Consider the following 18420-nt stretch of genomic DNA (forward strand, 5'->3'; position numbering starts at 1 on the left):
TGCAACAAAATGGTTTAACTTCGGCTTACAAACTGTGTCAAACTTCACTGCCTCGAGGTGAAGAAAACTACACGGTGATTGATTTTGTCTGCATATTAGGGATAATTTATAATTCTAAGTAATTAATGAAGTTACCTCCGCATCCACCTTTGATAAAACATTACCACAAAGGTAGCAGTGACATTTACGAAAATAAGCCCAAAGAGCACCTCCTGGAAACATATTTTCATTAGAAAAAGCTCAGTCGCATGGACAAGATAATCATGATCGCACTGAAAGAATGCTATGCTGCTATTTGTACTCCACCAAGGCTGCTCAGTCGATGTTGATCATTTGAGACGGCTGAAATGTTGAAAAAAGTTGTGGCAGAAATCCCGACACCGTAGAATGTGGCTATTTAATATCAGTGTACCCACAGACAAAATGACCTCGCGCTGAGCACAGACATGTGTACGTTATGTACGGATACCGAATCGCTTCACCTCAATATGTAGTGGACGGCGGGAATTGATAGGACTCGGAAACACCCCCACAATTTAATCAACTTTTCCTAGTATCATTTCTGACAGATAAGCCCCAATAAGTTTGCAGTGGTTGATTTGTAGTAGGATCACAATCATGTGATCGTCAGCAGGCAGCTGATGTAGTGTTCACTTGTTGTCATGGTTACAGTGACGATGTGCTGCTATCTCACAATGATACAGAAATCTTTAACAAATCTGTGGATCCAGACTATAAGCTGCATCACTGCCACAATCTAATCATTTGGTCCTTGTGTCATTTCTGACCTTCACTGACAATTTCATCCAAATCCGTTATTCCGTTTTTGAGTAATGTTGGTGACAGACAGACAGGCAAACAAACACTGATCATCACATAACCCCGCTGATGCTCTGCCTCCTTGGCAGAATAAAAAAGGGAATGTCTGAAGGAGGCTTATAGAGCTGATATCCAACTGTGAGTGTTCACAGCTGCTGTACACGCTACAAGTGCCGTGTACAAAACCTCATCGACTCACAAAGTGTCACTATTTGCTTTCACAGCAGTCCTTAAATACCTAAGGTGCGATGAATGCAGTTCATTTAAGGGTATAAAGCACCAAAGATGCAATACATCTATTCTGAGACGAAACTCAACATTCCAGTAACTGCTATTCCTGCTGCGTTCCACATAGAAGTACATACATCTCTCCCTGCATGAACAGACATTATGAACATATCTTAAGTGGTGTTTTAGTAACAGAAGAAGAAGCTCCTGAAAACCTGAACAGTAAGATGAGAACAGTTCTGCTCAAGAGCGATCATCTCAACAACATAAACTGTGGTGCCTCTGAAGCTTTATTGATTTAGTAGTGATTTAACAGCAGAATGCGATGTGTGCACGACGTCTTTGGGGTTGATAGAGCATCTCCATATGTGAACAATAAGTCGATTTTTCAGTCTGGAACACTATATGATTGCACTTGCTGAGCATGATTTCAAGCCTCCCATCTATTGCGACTCCAGCTCTCTGTAGGACTGATGCCTTAAACAATAAATACCACCGTTTGTCACACTGTGAAGTTTTACATTCAGGCTGAAAGGCTAAGATGACTGGGGCGGGGTAAAGTAATTACCTTTCAGCGATGAGTGTGTGTTTTCTGACAGTGTTAGTAATTGTAACTCCTGGGACTCTGGGTTTTTTGTATGTGTGCTTTGTGCTTTATAATCTCGCTGTTCGCTCATGCATGCGGTTTATTGCGCATGCTTGTGAGTGGCCCGGCTCGTTGGAGGCGCAGGGGATGCTGCGGCAAGAAAACCACACATCAGAGTGTCAGACAACAGCTGGGCTGGAGCAAACATCAGTGCTGATTACGAGAAGCTGTTAAAATTACAGAGTCAGCAGTGACAGAGCTGTCTCCATATCTGCTACCTAAGAGCATCTAAAGCCTTGAAATTGAGTGTTTTTCTGCAGCACTATTCCCCCCCCCATCTCCAGCTTTCTTTCACTTCACACAGGTGACACCGCAATATGGATAATGTCAGCGTTTGATGTGCGGTCCATTTTAATGCTCTCACTCGCTCTATACTATCCTCTATACAGTGCTTTTTATTTATCTTTAAGCATGGCTGCTGCATTCATTGATTTCCCCAGAGAGCTCCCTCTAATTGTAAACCAAAAAAAAAAGGAGTCTGGCAGAGTTGGACGGCAGCATATTGTGACTGTGAATAGAGATAATGAGGCAACACTTTTTGCCGTCATCAGCTTTGGGACACGTTTTGTTGTACGAGCCATTTTTGGAGTAATCTGGGTCTATTTAGGCACTTCACATGTTTTGCAGACGTGTTATTATCGCTGTGGTGGTGTGCCGACGTCGCTTTCAAACTTGGCCAACCCACAGCAGAGAATACGGCTTTTTTATTCTTGTTTTCTTGCATTGTTCTACCAAAAGAATAGAGCTGTTTGTTGCAATCTCTTTATCTGTTAGATGAATTGGCCACCGCATCGTAAGTAATTAGATTATCAAACTGTGGCAGGTGGCGCGCTGTCGAATCGTCAGGTGGAGCCGTGCAACCAACAGGTTTTGTTTCACAGCACTGTGAGTTGTCATAGCAGGAAAAGCAGAGGTGTAATTCATTATATTAATTATTGCTCAGCTACATCTGGCTTTTTCAGTAAACTATGCCACTGGAACAACACGTAAGGCCCCTGTATGACAGTTAATCGACGGAATGGCCGTCACCAGACATCAACAAAGTTTTGTTGATTTCTCCAGCCAAAAAAAACCAAACTTGACTGTCACTTACTTCCAAGAGGATTTCCAAATCTCTCCTTTTTGTCTTCAAAGACTTACTGCACCAACCTGGAGAGCCTCCGACATAAAACCTGGGGATATAGTGGGAGTTTTTTTCCCGTCTGAACTCCTAATTAACTCCTAATCTCGAATAGGACAGCCTAATTGGAGCTAAATCCAGACAAAGCTCTTCTTGTGCCTCCCCTCTGAGCCAAATAAGGATAATCTGCAGGAGGAAGGAACGTTTCGAGGTAGTTTATTTTTAGTCCAGCCTGTAGAAAATGCCTCCTCCTCCACAGTGGTGTGCAGTCCGGAGTGGAAAGGTCGGGATCAGTACCTTAACGTCTGGAGGTAGATTGGCTCCTCTGGGATGGGAGTGAGTTGTTGCTTCAAATGGAGAAGTTTCAGTATCTTGGGTGGTGAAGAGAAAGCTGATCTGGAACTCAGAGCTGTCAGTTCAACGGTCCATCTATGACTGAACTCTCACCTTTGGTTAGCAGCCAAAAGTTGGACTTGAAAATGCGTTTCCTCAGTAGCATGACTTCATAGTATTTCTTGTTCTTTTATGCATTGTTAGTTTGATTTCTGCCTATGATTCTTTTCTCTTTGCCCTTTCACCTAAGTGGTTGAGGCAGGTGTCTGTCCTCCTAGAGCCTGGTTCTGCTTGAGATTCCTTCCTTTGAAACAAGAGTTTTTCCTTTCCATTGTTGCTAAAAAGCTGCTTTTAGAGAAATTGTGGATTTATTGGGATACATTCTACAATACATTGCCTGACAAAAAAAACACGCACACCCTAATATTTTCTTATAATTTCAATAAGCTTCTGCATTGCTACAGCATTTATTTCTGTCCAGAAATGTATTAAATTTTTGTCAAGATTTTATATTGATGATGGGAGATGTGGATCGTTGTGCAAAGTCTTTTCCAGAACATCCCAAAGATTCTCAATGGGGCTAAAGTCTGGACTCTGTGGAGGACAATCCATGCGTGAAAAATGACGTCTCATTCTCCCAGATGACTTAAATTGTGAATTGGTGCTATTTAAAATGCAACTAACTAGAAATGAATCTACCTGAATTGCATGATTGGTGAAAATGGCTACCTTGTGCATTCTGTTCTGAGCACTGGTTGTGCACATTGTCTGAAAATAAAACTTCAGAAGCACATCACTGGTAACAAGTATGGAAAGAATCTTGAAGACAAGTCAATTTTGCAGTTATCTGTATGGTGAGTCATTGCCCACGTGTTCCTAAAATAGCTGGGGAGAAATCGGTACAAATGTAGAAATCAACACAAAAATAAAACATTTTTAAAAATATAAAATAAAGGTGAAAATCAGTTTGAAACAACCTGCCATTACTGTAGTATGCTCTGGGAAAACCAAAATGGTTCAAGGATTTTACTTTTTGTAACGCAAACGCCACTTTTTCCTTTGACTTAAAATGATTTGGTTCAAGTTTGTCAGCTCAGTGCCTACGCAGAAGTGTCTTTGTTTTCCGGTCTCTCAGTTTAGAGACTACATCACAAACATCCATCAAGTCCTGGCTGAGTAGCAATTCAAGCACCTCACTGTGTCTGTCTTTACTATCAGCCAAGCCATTATAGCCTGCTGAAGGGTTGCATATTTATGCCGCTTGTTGGCCTTCCATCATTTACAGCTAGAATTTAAAAATGATTCTGTGCTTTGCTGGAGAACACAGACACAGTTAAACATCTTAAACTGGATTAGGCAAACGTTCATTCTATAAATAATGTATAGGAGCACTTTGTAAAAATGATTACTTATATTATGCAAACATTAGTCATGTGGTCTGCTGCATACATAATGTACACCGATGAGCCAAAACATTCTGACCTTCACTGCCCAACACGATGTTAGCCCTTTGCATGCCATGAGTGCAGCTCCAACACGCCCGAAGCTCTGAGACTCTGCAAGACCTCTGAAGGTGCCCTGTGGTGTCTGGCACCGAGATGTTATCAGCAGATACTTTCAGAGCCGTGGATCATTGCTGGTTGGCACCATTTCTGTGATCTAGCGATAATAATTTGGCCATTGTCACAGTGGCTTAGTCTTCACGGTCTCCAATTTCTCTTATATTCAACACAGGATTGTTCACACATTATTTAAAGTATCCCAGATGTTAACGCTCCCAATTAAAAGTTATATGCCATTGGTTATTGTTGGTAAAGACTCAAATGTTAATGTGAACAGTTACTATTAACAAACATCCATCAAGCTCATAAGGTCATTTCATACAATGTTAGATAGTGCTATTACTTCATGAAAAAACGTATTCATCACAAGTCTAAACAAATATCTTTTACTAAAATGAATAAATCAGGTTGCCACTTGAAGAAGAATGAATATACCACTCTGAACAGGAACCAGCATAGCAATGCAAAGTAAAGATGCATCTACATTAGCAGTGAGATATTACAGTGAAAGCCCTAGTTAACCACGCCTGACGTGTACGTCAGCGGGGTTACTGCATTCGCTTCGGTATCTGGCTGGCTGGGTAAGTATGTATGTGTGTATGTCCGTTCACATATCTCCGCAAGTGCTGAAGTCAGGATAATCAAACTTGGCACTGAAGATTGGTCTAAGGTCCCCTGCTCAGTTGTGGACTTAGAGGTCAGCAGATCAAGGTCAAGGTCACAGGGGTCACTTAACACATTTCTTGTTGAATGATAGGGCCACTGGGCGTGGTTCTGCCATCTACTGAGGGCTCGTCTAGTTCTGTTCTGCTGAATGATTGACATCGTTAGATTATAATAGTGAAGCATCAGTGTGTCAGCAGCATGCTACTGTTGTTGGTTCTGCTAGTTTGAACTACTTTACATACAGTTTTATATACAGGTGCAGCAGATAGATCTGAGGAGTCGTCATATCCTTAATGGGAGAGGAAAGATGAAAAAATAAAGTTCTCATGTAGAAATCAGTTTCTCTAATGTTTGATCTTTGGTGAGATGATATATTGTGAACATTTTTTGAAACAAAAACATGTGAGAAGTATGCTTTGGATAAAAGCGTCTGCTAAACGAAATAGTAGAAGTTTAGAGGGAGAAGTCAGTATTTGGTGGAGCTGTGAGTAACACAGAAATCTGAGCTGGACTACACTTTGCTGTCTGTAAAAGCCTGTTATATCAACCATTGTGTAACATCTTCAACTTTGGATTTACTAAAGCTGTCAAATACATGTAGTGGAGTAGAAAGTTCAATATTTCTCTCAGAAAGGTGATAAAGTGGAGGTATAAAGCAGCATAAAATGGAAATACAAGTACCTTAAAATCATTCTTAAGATCAGTACTTGAGTAAATGGACTCAGCTACTCTCCACCAGTTTTGCGAATGCGCTAAATGCGCTATGCTTGTCCTGCACTTAACAACAGGTGGGAGCAAGTCTGTAGTGCTTTAACTACCACACACTGTCTTACTCAGTCATTGACTTATGACGTGCAGAGTGACAGATTTAGGGAATGAGATCTCTCAAGCTTGGTTTTGTACCTCAGTGTTGAATCTACACTGTAGGTTCTGGGTACAAAGGTAATGTAAAGTACAAATGAAACTTTGCTACAACACTGAGTAGTGAGATGTGCTCTAGATGGACATTAGTATTCTATGGCGTAGTCGTGTACCTCCCTAGAAATGTTCCTACATGTTGTGTTGACATAGACCGCAACTACTGTGATTGGTCCGTTTGACAGCAATGTGTCATGTTTAAACGATATATAGATTTCCGCAAAAATATCACTACTGTAAAAGAAAATATTACAGGTTAATGAAGAGTCAGTATTGTGTAAATGTCACCATATGCTGTTTTGTTGTTTTAGTGTCTTTGCCAGTCTATGTAAAGTGTAGACCCAAATAATTCTGATACTTTCTGTCTTTTTAAAACGTTTTTTTTCATTCTCCTTTCCTTACTCCGAGAGTGACACCAAGAACCAAAGTCCGTGCATCTTGTGCTCATGCTTGGCCATTAAAGCTGATTCTGATGTTGCTCAGTAGTGCTTTGGTGGTGCTTAACCCCAGCATAGAGGGAGATATGTTGCCAACAAAACACAACTAATGAATGTCAGAGTGTTTTGCAGTGTATAAGCAATAAAGAAACGCAGCACCTTTCTGTACATATAATCTGTTAACCATCGTTCTTTCAGACCATCCATGATGCGCTGACCTGCAGTTCAGCCTTGGCCCCGGAGGAGGAAAGAAGAGAAAAGGTCTTTGAAGTGAAGCAAATTCCCGTCAGCTGTAACTCTGAGCTCTGAAACGGAAAGAGACGGCAGGTAAAGAAAGACTACTTTGCTGATTGGTGGTGTGTGTGGGCACATACATGCTGAGCCTGAGACATGAAAAGCAAAGTCTGAGCGATTCGCGTGTGTGTTCGCCTTTTGGGTGTTGGGGTGAAGGTCCGTTGCTTCACTGTGCACGCCTGCATGCACACACACACCCACACACACATGCAGCAAACACCGATGTGAAGATCCTTCATTGAGCACGTCTCAAGCTCGGCCAAGCATTCACTTCTCCCAGTGACCTAGAATTGAATGACAAGCCAAACAAAAGCTGAAATAGCCCACTCCTCTCCCGAAGGTTCATGAATCCTGTCACCAAGCAAAGCATGTGTAAGAAACCGGTCTGTGCAGCAATGAGGAAGAATTCCGAGCAATGTTCAATTCGCGTTGACACTTTCTGAAAAATTAAAAAGGCTCCAAAAGTCACGGAATCCACCGAAGACATTTTAGTCAAAGGGAGGACATTAACAATGCAGCTACGTGTGTTTTGAGACGGTTCACTTCAGTTTAAATTCTGCAGGTGAACGCACATGGAGGAGTTCAAAGCTTTGTGCTCCCTGAAAAAGAGACCAATGTCAAAGAAGGCTTGAAGTCTTTTAACCTTTTGTGCAAGCAAACCTGTAGTAGTTTTTTCTAACTCTGCCGCTGTCTTTTATGAACAGGGTCGTTTTATTGAGTCTAAATCACCTCTGCTGTGAAGAATACAAGAAATTGTGTGAAATAATGTGAAATAAGCTAGCGGTGTGCTTTTAAAAAACCTTTAAAACATGTTTTACCCCATTCTGATGCTTGTGAGACACATTCAGGTGTTCAAAGAGCTTTAAATCAATCATTAGGTTTGTTTGACATATGTGTGTCCTACTATTTAACATACTGTAGTCATAATTTTAGGACATTTTTGTGGACATTTTCATGAAAAGCACTGTGCACTAGATACTGAATTTGAAACCTGCTTTAACCTGAAATATCCTTAATTGTCATGAGTGGTGGATAGTGTTGAATAGTATCCATAGCAACCAGAATAATCAGGTGCAAAGGTAGGGGGCTGTGGACGCAAAAGTACAGTGATTATGACCCATCTATATGGTTTTATATTAAAAACAGTAGTGTGACCATTTGTTGTACATTTTCACTTCGTTTTTGCTTCAGGTTTTTTCAGCTAATAATGTGACACATTGATATTATTCAAAATGGATCCTTTTTATCGTTACTAATAGGAACCATGTTTTGTTTTAGGGCTGCCCAAACCTTTTTGAGTATTCTGACTGCAGGAACTCTTTATAAAACTTTATTTCAGAGCTATTTTCAGAGAAGAAAAAGTACCAAATTCAAGGTCAATACTTGTGAGTGACCCTGAAAAACTGCCAGGTGGGAAAATAATTGGTTAAACTCAAAGAAAACAATGCTGATTTGCGTCCTTGTAGGCTAACAGTCTTCCCTTTCTAAAGATTGCGATGTACAATGTAAAATTTGGTATATAAACTAACATAGCAGACCCTTTATTCTTGTATTTCCTTTGTGCTCCTTGAACTTCACTCACCGTTTTGTCACACTTCAAGTCTCAGTGAATATGTTTGATCCTACACAGCGATTGAAACAGAGAAGCTTAAAGGGCGACATCCGCCTTTTTGACTTTTGAAGAGCGCATGTCAGAAAAAGTTTGAGAACCCCTGCTGAATTTCAAAATAATCATAAAAAAAACTTGTAAATTCAAGAAGAAATTTTGAGTGTGCTAATGCAGCTTTTGCTGATTATTATGTCCTGCTGTAATTATAGGTATAATTCATATAACTACATGTTATTTTAAAAAAACAGCATGTTATGTTTGAGCTTTTACTTTGAAAGTGTAGTCCGGTATCAATCGGCCAATCAGCTGTGAGTCACTGGTTACTGGCAGTGAGCAGAGCAGAGGAGGATTTTTTTTTTTTGGAAAGCGTTAGCTCCTCAAACAAACAGTCACAGCTCAAAAACTATAAGCTGTTCCTCATTTGCTAACATATAAATGTTCATGTAAAGGAGAAATTGTGAGAAGGAGACAAGGTTATCCGCACTACTGTCACAATTTTTTTTCTGGTCAAAATGTAAACTAAGTGACGTCTAGCTGAAGGAAAATTCAGATTTTTCAACAACTTAAACTGTGACTGCATAAAAACCATACATGATATCAAAACATAGATTTCAAGGAACAAGATGTAAAGGCATGTGACCTACTGAAACTTCAAATTAAGTTTTTCTCGTCAAATACGCCAGAGCTACAGGATTCCAAAGATGGTGGGGTTTTGGCAGTTGTCCGGCCGATTTCCTTTTCATTTCAGTGGGGATTTTTAACGCATTTTTAAACCAAATTTTGTTAAAACCGTACGATGAATAATTACCAAAAGTCACAGCACAGCATTCCTGATTGAGCTGCATGTTTTGATATGTTTGTATGGGTTTTCTAAAAACTGCAGGACGAGTTGAGTGCAGAATATTGTCAGAAGAAGCTTTAAGAATAAGTCAGAGGGATAATAGCAAGTGTGCTTCAGTGCTTTGGCATTGGCACACTTAATAAATAAATCTTCTCCCTCATCCTTTAAAAAAATACACATAACAGTAATTATGGCATTCCCTCTAATCCATTCTTACTCGATTTACAGGGTAAATGACTGAAGGCCTGCTGCTGTTTGAGGTGGATTTTTCAGTTTAGGACCAACATGAAGGAACGAGGAGAAAGTCTTTAGCTGAACAAAGGAACCAATCAAAAGCCAGAGTCCGCAGAGCGACACAGCATGCCCTCGCTCTCACCCGTGTTAACTTACATCCAGCTGACATGTCGACTCACAGGGACTGGAAATGAGCAGGAGATGAGGTTTCGACCCACTGAGTCACATCTTGACTGGCTCTGTCTTATACATAAACATGACGAGCCGCAAGTGTGTGTGTGTGTGTGTGTGTGTGACCTAATCTGTCTTTGCGTGTGCGATCATCTGTGTAAGGGCGTTGCTGCACTGCACACTAAATGCTTGGCATGAAATTTATGCCAGATTGGGAATTAATGTGCAAGTGTGGAAATTAATAGTTTTACTTTGGAATGTGAGATGTTGCCTAGAAACCAAGAAAATGTGACATGAAAACCTCCAGATAAACCAACATATGACTTTCTCATATGGTTTGATGGTAAAAAAGAAACAATTTCTCTTGTGCTTTGTTTGTCTTAAAAACTTAGGTGTAAAGTTAAAGGTCTGACAGTATGAAGATAAATACTTGCACAATTCTACTACGGGGTCAATATGTAATTGAGAAACTTTTGAAGTCCATGGGATATATCTTGGATACATTTTTATGAAAAGTAAAAAAAAAAAAAAGGTTTTTATGTTCATTAGGATCATATCTTTACAAATTTCATAATTATTTATTATGGCAACAATCATTTATTATTAAAAAAATGACTGGATATCACTAAAATGTCAACTAAATAACCATCCGAATGTAATAACAACCACCTTCTAATTAGCTAAATAATAATAAAATGAGCTTATTCAAATATTGTTTTGATTGTGTTCTTTTATTAGATTGAGATAATCATGACAGGCGTTTCTTTTTTGGCAATAAATCAAATTTTATCTGGATAACAACAAATTGTATCTGTGTCCGAGAAATCACTTTGAATGAAGTTCCCCGTTACAAAAACACCTCTCAAGGAAGTGTGTTAATTCCAGGTCACATGACCTGCTCCACATGATGTCATTTCCTCCTGAAGAAAAGACTGGAAGACTCCAAGGCTTTCTGAGTTACTTAATATAAAGTAGTGTGTGAGTCAAGTGTAGATTTATGGCATGTAAACAGGTTTATTGCAATATCTTTATAACTTTCAATTTCCATTTTACTCCAATATTTAGAAGAATCTTTCTGTAAAAATGCCATGTGGTGTTTGGTTATAGGCAGCCATGTTGATTTTAGGCCTGAAAACAGCAAAAATGTCAACTATGATACCCGTCACTATGTAATTACATACTGACCCATGTATTAATTTTAGATTCACAATGTCGTCTGACAGTCTTACCAAACACGAGTCAAAAACAACGGCTGTGGTGTGAATTGCCAACATAGCCACAACAGAAACTGTGTCTTGCTAATTTGTCAAAGGTAATGTTTACTGTCTACAGCTGCTTTACTAAACATTCTGTTGTGCTGCTAATTAGCACCAAAGTATCAGAAGTACAGCTGCAAATTTTGCTTCCACAGTTATTGTAGCACCTGCGTGTGAACTTCTTTGGCAAATTACACTGAAATCCTTGAAATATTTGTGGAGACGCTAGCATTTCTGACAGATTCCGGATACAAGCAGCAGAAATAAGTTTCCTTCACAAGCCGTCTGAACCCATTCTTAAGAACAAGTGTTAAAGCTGAGATATCTGGAGGAAGCTTAGAGTAGAACAACTGTGCTCTTGCTTTGAGAGGAGCCTTTCTGAGGTGTGTCTGGGATCTGTTTAGGATGCTTCCGGACGCTTTCTCGCAGAAATATTCGAGGCACAACTCTGGGCAAAGCCAGAGAACACTTCAAGAATTATGCTGTGTATGCCATCTGGCCTGGGAATGCCTCGGGATCCTCCGCGAGGATTTGGAGGACGTGACTTGGAGACGGACGAAAGAGATCTGGGTTATCCTGCTGTCACGTCCAAGCTAAGCTATCACACTTCTGTTCCTCGGTTTTCTACCTGCATTGTCAGACGTCTAGGTTGTGTAGTCACGAAATGAACAGTGTCATTTTCATCTACTATAAGTGTTTTTTTCATTTTTATAAAGCTGTTTTCTTGCATTCGCTAGGCCAATTTGTATGCATGAGACCTGTGATGAACAGTCATCCAACAGTATCTGTCTGCCACGTTTAAAAAGCACTATAAATCTGCAAGGATTCTAACAGAAACACTCCTTAAATTAGAGTTGGCAACCACACACGACTCAGCATCTCATCTCTCACTAAATCCCATTTTACCCACTCTTCAGAAATTGAAATATTTATCTTGTCTTTTCCAGAAGAGTGAACAGTAGTTGACTTGTGTTGCTAAATTATGTATTTATTCAACACGAGCGGACACATTTGAATGTTTTTTTGACCAGTCGGATCAAACTGCTGCCATTAAAATGTATGAGGGGGCAGGATCGCGCTCAGAGAAGATGAGGAAGGAATGGATGGAGAGGCAGGAGACGGAAAGGTATAAATGTGAGGCAAAGGGAGGATGAGAGGGAGATGGAGATGAAGATTCAGGGAAGATGGATATTGTTGAGCAGTTTCCCAATGGACAAACCTGATGTATGTTTGCAATACAACAGTATCTACAAAATGAAAACCTCACTGAGCAAATCGTGATATGTAATATTGGTTTAAAGCTCCAGTTCCTCTGTCGGTGTGAACACAGGTACCTGTTACTGCTCTGACTTTCTGTGTGATTGCAGGTTTCCGTCTACTTGTTATTGCTGGTGTGTAAACCTGCAAATGCTACAGTTGTACTTTGGCAGCAACACATATAAAAAAACAGCATGATAAAAAAAAAATTCACTATTTTTATTGATCTTTTTGTCCTAGGCATCTTGTTTGAACAATAAACATCAATATGATTCAAATTACAATATACGTGAAGCTTACTAGTACAAATAATACTAATACTGTAGTAAATTCCTTGTTCCATGAAGGTTACAGGCTTTTGGTTTATAACCATCCAAACGTTTTGTAAAGATTTATTTCTTTGTTGTTTAAGTATGAATAGATTTTTTTTGTTTATTTGACTTTTCACCCTTTGATGCGCAACATGGGTCAGAAGTGACCCAAATCCAATGGAAAATGGGAATCTGCTGACCCACATTGTGCATCAAAGGGTGAAAGGGGAACACACTCAAAATGATGCCCAGCAGACACATAACAACACTAGAAATTATTCTAAATAATATTTCTTCCTTCATGATGATCTTTGTAGCTCTGTTTTGGTCTCCACCATTTCAGAGAGAAATAACTCATTCTTTAGCAGCTAAATGTTCCACTGTGTTCTTCAATAATTTGATGAGAACTGATGACTGTGAATCAAAACTATAAAGTTGTGGACCATTAACCCTTTAAGCTTCAGTCAATTCCAGCCGTTTTCAGTACAAAAAATCGCTAATATTCTATTTTTAAATAAAAAAAATTACGAAAAATACGGGGAATATTGGACGGGCATCGCGAGGTGCATTTCGTTGAAAGGACCGATTCAGGGATTTTATACCGACTTCAGGACATGTTTTGGACAAAATAGTTTCCTGGCTTGTGTCATCTGGATGTAAAAGGTTGGATTATGACCGTTTTTTGTGGAATCTTTTTTTTTTGTGTATAATAATGAACCCGGAAATGTGAGTCGCGCTGTGTGCGTTGAAGCCGTGTATAGAGAACGGATGGATGAATATTTGCTTTTGTCGGACAAATGTGTTTTTCTCACCCGCTGTGGTAATCGCATCTGAAAGTGGTTTATACCGGCAGATTCATGAGAATCTAAGCTTTCCATCGGTGTATAGTGTTTGTATAAGCGCGTTTGCGGCCGTCGGACATTCTTGAAATTCCTATGCAAATTAGTAGGTGTACCGCCGGCGGTACACTGAAGCTAAAACAATAATCTGAAAAACAATAGAACTCTCTGTGGATCGGCCAAATAATTTGTTTATGAATATGCAAACCCTGAATCTGTAGCGCATTCCTTGTTCCAATAAGGTTGCTTGCAAGAAAGTTACATATTGTGTACTCCACCGTTCAAAAGTTTGGGGTCACCCAGACAATTTCATGTTTTCCATGAAAACTCATGCTTTTATCCATGTGCTAACATAACTGCACAAGGGTTTTCTAATCATCAATTAGCCTTTCAACACCATTAGTTAACACAATGTAGCATTAGAACACAGGAGTAATGGTTGCTGGAAATGTTCCTCTGTACCCCTATGGAGATATTCCATTAAAAATCAGCCGTTTCCAGCTACAATAGTCATTTAGCACATTAACAATGTGTAGACTGGATTTCAGATTGATTTAATTTTATCTTCATTAAAAAAATATATTTCAAAAATAAAGACATTTCTAAGTGATCCCAAATTTTTGAACAGTAGTGTATGTATTTGTTACCATTATTTATTAGCATGCCAAATTGGTGTTGTAAAGATGTGTTATGATAGTTTCTCTCTGTGTTTGAATACATAGTAATAGATTTTCTTTTGTCAGTTTGACAGCTGTAGATCCAACTGAAAACGTCACACACGCTTTAAATAGGGGATGATTTTATCTTGTTTTGTTTTTTAGCTCTGCTTTGGTCTCCACCATCGTCAGAGAGAAATAAGCTTAAGCAGCTAAATGCCCCTCTTTAAACACCAGCTGGTTGATAATTATTTTCTGCCTGCTGTTTGATGCTTGTCAGTTGGTGTAGAATGGGTTTTTCAGGAGTATAATAGAAAAAATTGGTGACCGGAAACAAAACAAAGACACTAAAATCCTCTGTAGAGCTGAGAACATCTGCAAAATAATTTGCTGTGTGCTTTGTTACAGAGAATAACACTTTGTCATAACAAATCCAAATCCATCCATGTAAGGATATTGATTAGTGCAGCTTTATCTCTATCATACAAACTGTACAGAAATGTCATATTAAAAACAAAACTGTAGCTTCCATTAACATTACAAAGATCAGCATTGCTTTAATACATTTATTTCCAAATCTAACCCCTCGCCTCTGAATGTCTGGTCTTCCTCAAGGCAAGAAACACGACAGAAAGAAAAGGGAAACAGGGGAAAGTTAGAAAAGATGGTAACTTAACTCCCTGGTTACCATAGCAACCATTCATAAAGCACAGCCAGAAAAACCTTAGCCGAGCCAGATTGCTTGGCTGGAACTTCCTGTTTTAATGAATGCCCAGTTACACTTGGAAAAACAGAAAGGTGGGAGTGTGTCTGAACAAAGACCAAGACCTGCACCGAGAGGAATAAGAAAAAAACATTTTTCTACATCCACTAAAATTCCAGCAGCAAGTATACTATATGAAATATTACCCAGTGTTTACAGCGTGGCTAACCTGGGGAAGATAAAACGGTTCAGATGTGTTTTGATGTAGTGTACAAGCGAAAATACAAACTACTGCACTAAAAAACTAGGACAGGTACATACATCTTGTCAGAAACACTGGTAGCATTTCCTACATCCTCAGTCTGTTTTCTTCAAGCAGCAGCTAAAGCAAATTCCCTTTTAAAGCAGGTTTTTTTTCAACATCATCCAGCTTACCTCGACCTAATAGAGAATGTAATTTCAAAGGGATCTCTTTTGCTGGCTATCTGTTAGGGAGGATCTACATCTACAGCAGAAAATTCAGCACATTTTGCTGGATTAAAGAGTCATATCAGATGATGTCTGATGTCACCCACAGCCAGAAGTAAACAGAGCTTTTCTGTTACTGGAAAATAAGCGTAGTGACATTCTGCAACACTGATGTAACCCTACTGATGCCCACGATACTCAGATTCTGCTGTCATACTGAAACTTTATCTGCTGACTCATTTATTGCTTAAATTTGCTATGAAAATCTGTGTGTGTGTGTGTGTGTGTGTGTGTGTGTGTGTGTGTGTGTGTGTGTGTGTGTGTGTGTGTGTGTGTGTGTGTGTGTGTGTGTGTGTGTGTGTGTGTGTGTGTGTGTGTGTGTGTGTGCGTGTGTGCGTGGTGTAGTGGGAGTATATTTACTGGCAAAAACTACAAAAGCAAACCCAAACTTGTAAAGAGAGAACAGCTGTCCCATCTGCAGTGAGCAGTGCAACCATACTGCTGTACATTGTTGTATAACCAAGGCCTGGAATTGGTCCTCCAGAGCCCAAAATAGAAGAGAGATTAAAAACCGACTGTGGGAAAAAAACTGGATCAGAACTTGTGCGTGTGTCTGATCAAAAAAAGCAACAATAGCAAACTGAATCAGGGGGGAAAATGGCATTTCAATCACACACAATGAAATGACAAAAAGCCGGATAAACAGCCAGACGTCTCACGCACGCACCGCCGAGGCTGCAGACACTTTAGTGTGTCGCTGATTGAGGCTGATTGAGCGTGAGCAAGTGCACTGGCAGGAGGCCAACTGTTTTGGGGAAATTATCGAGATGAGTGGCACATCGCCTGTCAGTCCTTTTCTGGGATGAGATCCCTCCATAACGTGCGCAATCACACACAATAACACACACTTCTTCTGTGGCAGGAGGGAGGAGATAGATGGAGATAGGGAGACGAAGCATAAAAGCCCGAATTGTGGCACATTTCAAAGTGAACAATTCCTCATTTCTCATCAAACGTCTCATAATTGGGCTTTCTCGTTTTGTGTCTTGAGAGATAAATGACAGATAGTTGGCGGATTTGATTTGAAGTGTGAAATGAGCAGCGGAGTTGACAATAGTGAGGTAAAAAGAAGACCTTCTAAATGCATTTTGGATTATTACAATAATGTTACAAGTGCTTGAGTCATTTTAATCATTTGTGTGCACCTCGTTGAAGCTCACCCCAGGTATGAACTGTTTGAATCATATGTCCATGGATGAATTATGCTGTTTTTCGACAAATTATTCCGCTTTCTCTGCAGGTACGTGCTTCTTTTTACCTTTCCTACTTCCCTGACTTTCCACGTTAAAATGAAACTGAGTAGCAAAAGGAGAGAAAACTGAAGCGACCACCTCCTCACAACAGTGGGAGAGAGCGGCGTCCTCGGGGAGCAAGGCGTCTTTGGTGGTTGTGGAAGCTTTCTGGCATCTGCATAGTGTTTCGACACGACAGCTAATTCTGCTACAGGAAGGCATAAACACTCCTGCTCTTATCACAAACACAGACCCAGGACGTCGGCCGCTATCGTCATCGTTGTATAACACTTTTGGATGCCTGAGACAAAGGAAAGGCAACAGAGAGGAGGAGAGAGAGAGGGTGTGTAGGATGTGTTGGGGAGAACAGAGCACAGTGATACATCACTGATGAATATTTTAAGTGGTCCCCTGTTATGTGAGGAGGAAGAAAAATGAAGACACTTTCTGCCATAGTACGGCTGCAGAAGAAGGATCTTAAGGAAATCAGGACATGAGGACGCACTCTGAGATTTATTCCCAAGGAGAAACACAGTCGGAATCTTACTTTCATATCCGTAGTTATGCTTGTGCACTGCGAAACTGCATACCAGCTTCATACACTGCAGAATTATCACATTCTGGTCTTTGTATTTGACCCTGCAGACATCAAAAAGCTTTGGGGCAGTCGTCTTTTGTTGTTTGTGACAAATGAAGCAAAAATAGTTGCCATATCCAGCTCTTTCATCAGAGAGTAATACTAAAGCCTTTAAGCAAAGTTGCAAATTGCATGTATGTGCTGTCAGTCACTAGATTGCTTTGATTTCCTCCCCAAGGTTGAATGACAGTGATACGATACAGGTTGGCAGTGATAAGGACGAGGTTTGACCTGGATTTGTGTGAACACTGTTGGGCTGTCATAGCTGACATGGCGTTTTAGCGTCATGTGGAGTTCAGGGATGGTTGTGTAATGGTAGATAGGTGTGGCAGTTCCAGTTTTCAAAAAAAAGGGGACTGGAAGGGGAGGCTCGATCGTTGAACCTTAGATTCAGGAAATGTAATGTGGATGCCATTTTGTGGATTCCCTGAAGAGGTTATGGATGTTTGGCCATCCAGTTACATGTGTTTGGTGGAGTTGGAGATGGTCGATGGCCTCCAGGGAACCCTTGGTTTGGACTATAGAAGTGTGGTGTACTGGGACTGTTGTGAATGATCCAACCCTTGAACAACTAAAGTAAGGGTTGTGTTCATATTCATGGCACAAAATCAAATACCTGACCAGTAGATGTTGGACTCCACCAAGGTTGCCCCGTGTCTCACATTCTGACTGTGATACTCATGGACTGGTTGTCTAGGGGATGCACAGTGTATTGGTGGTTAGCACTTTTGCCTTGCAGCTAGAAGATCCCCGGTTTGCGTCCCGGCCTTCCTGCTATCTTTCTGCAAGGAGTTTGCATGTTCTTCCTGTGCATGCGTGGGTTTTCTCTGAAGACTCCTCCCACAGGTTAATCGTTAATTGGTAACTCTAAATTGTTCGTAGGTGTGAATGTAAGTGTGGTTGGTTGTCTCTTTATGTAGCTCTGCGATAGACTGGTGGCTAATCATAATCCAGCTGATGGATGGATGGTTATCTAGGTGCAGCCAGAGTGAAGAAGGTGTCTGGAATACGTGGTTCTGTTGGCCTCATCAAGATGTGACTTTATTCGCAAACACTGGGGTGGTTTGAAGTTGAGTGTGAAGCAACCTCTGTTTTGGGGCTAACTTGCAGACCCAAGCAGTAA

This window comes from Acanthochromis polyacanthus, chromosome 1 (assembly GCF_021347895.1).
Source record: "Acanthochromis polyacanthus isolate Apoly-LR-REF ecotype Palm Island chromosome 1, KAUST_Apoly_ChrSc, whole genome shotgun sequence".
NCBI lineage: Eukaryota > Metazoa > Chordata > Actinopteri > Pomacentridae > Acanthochromis > Acanthochromis polyacanthus.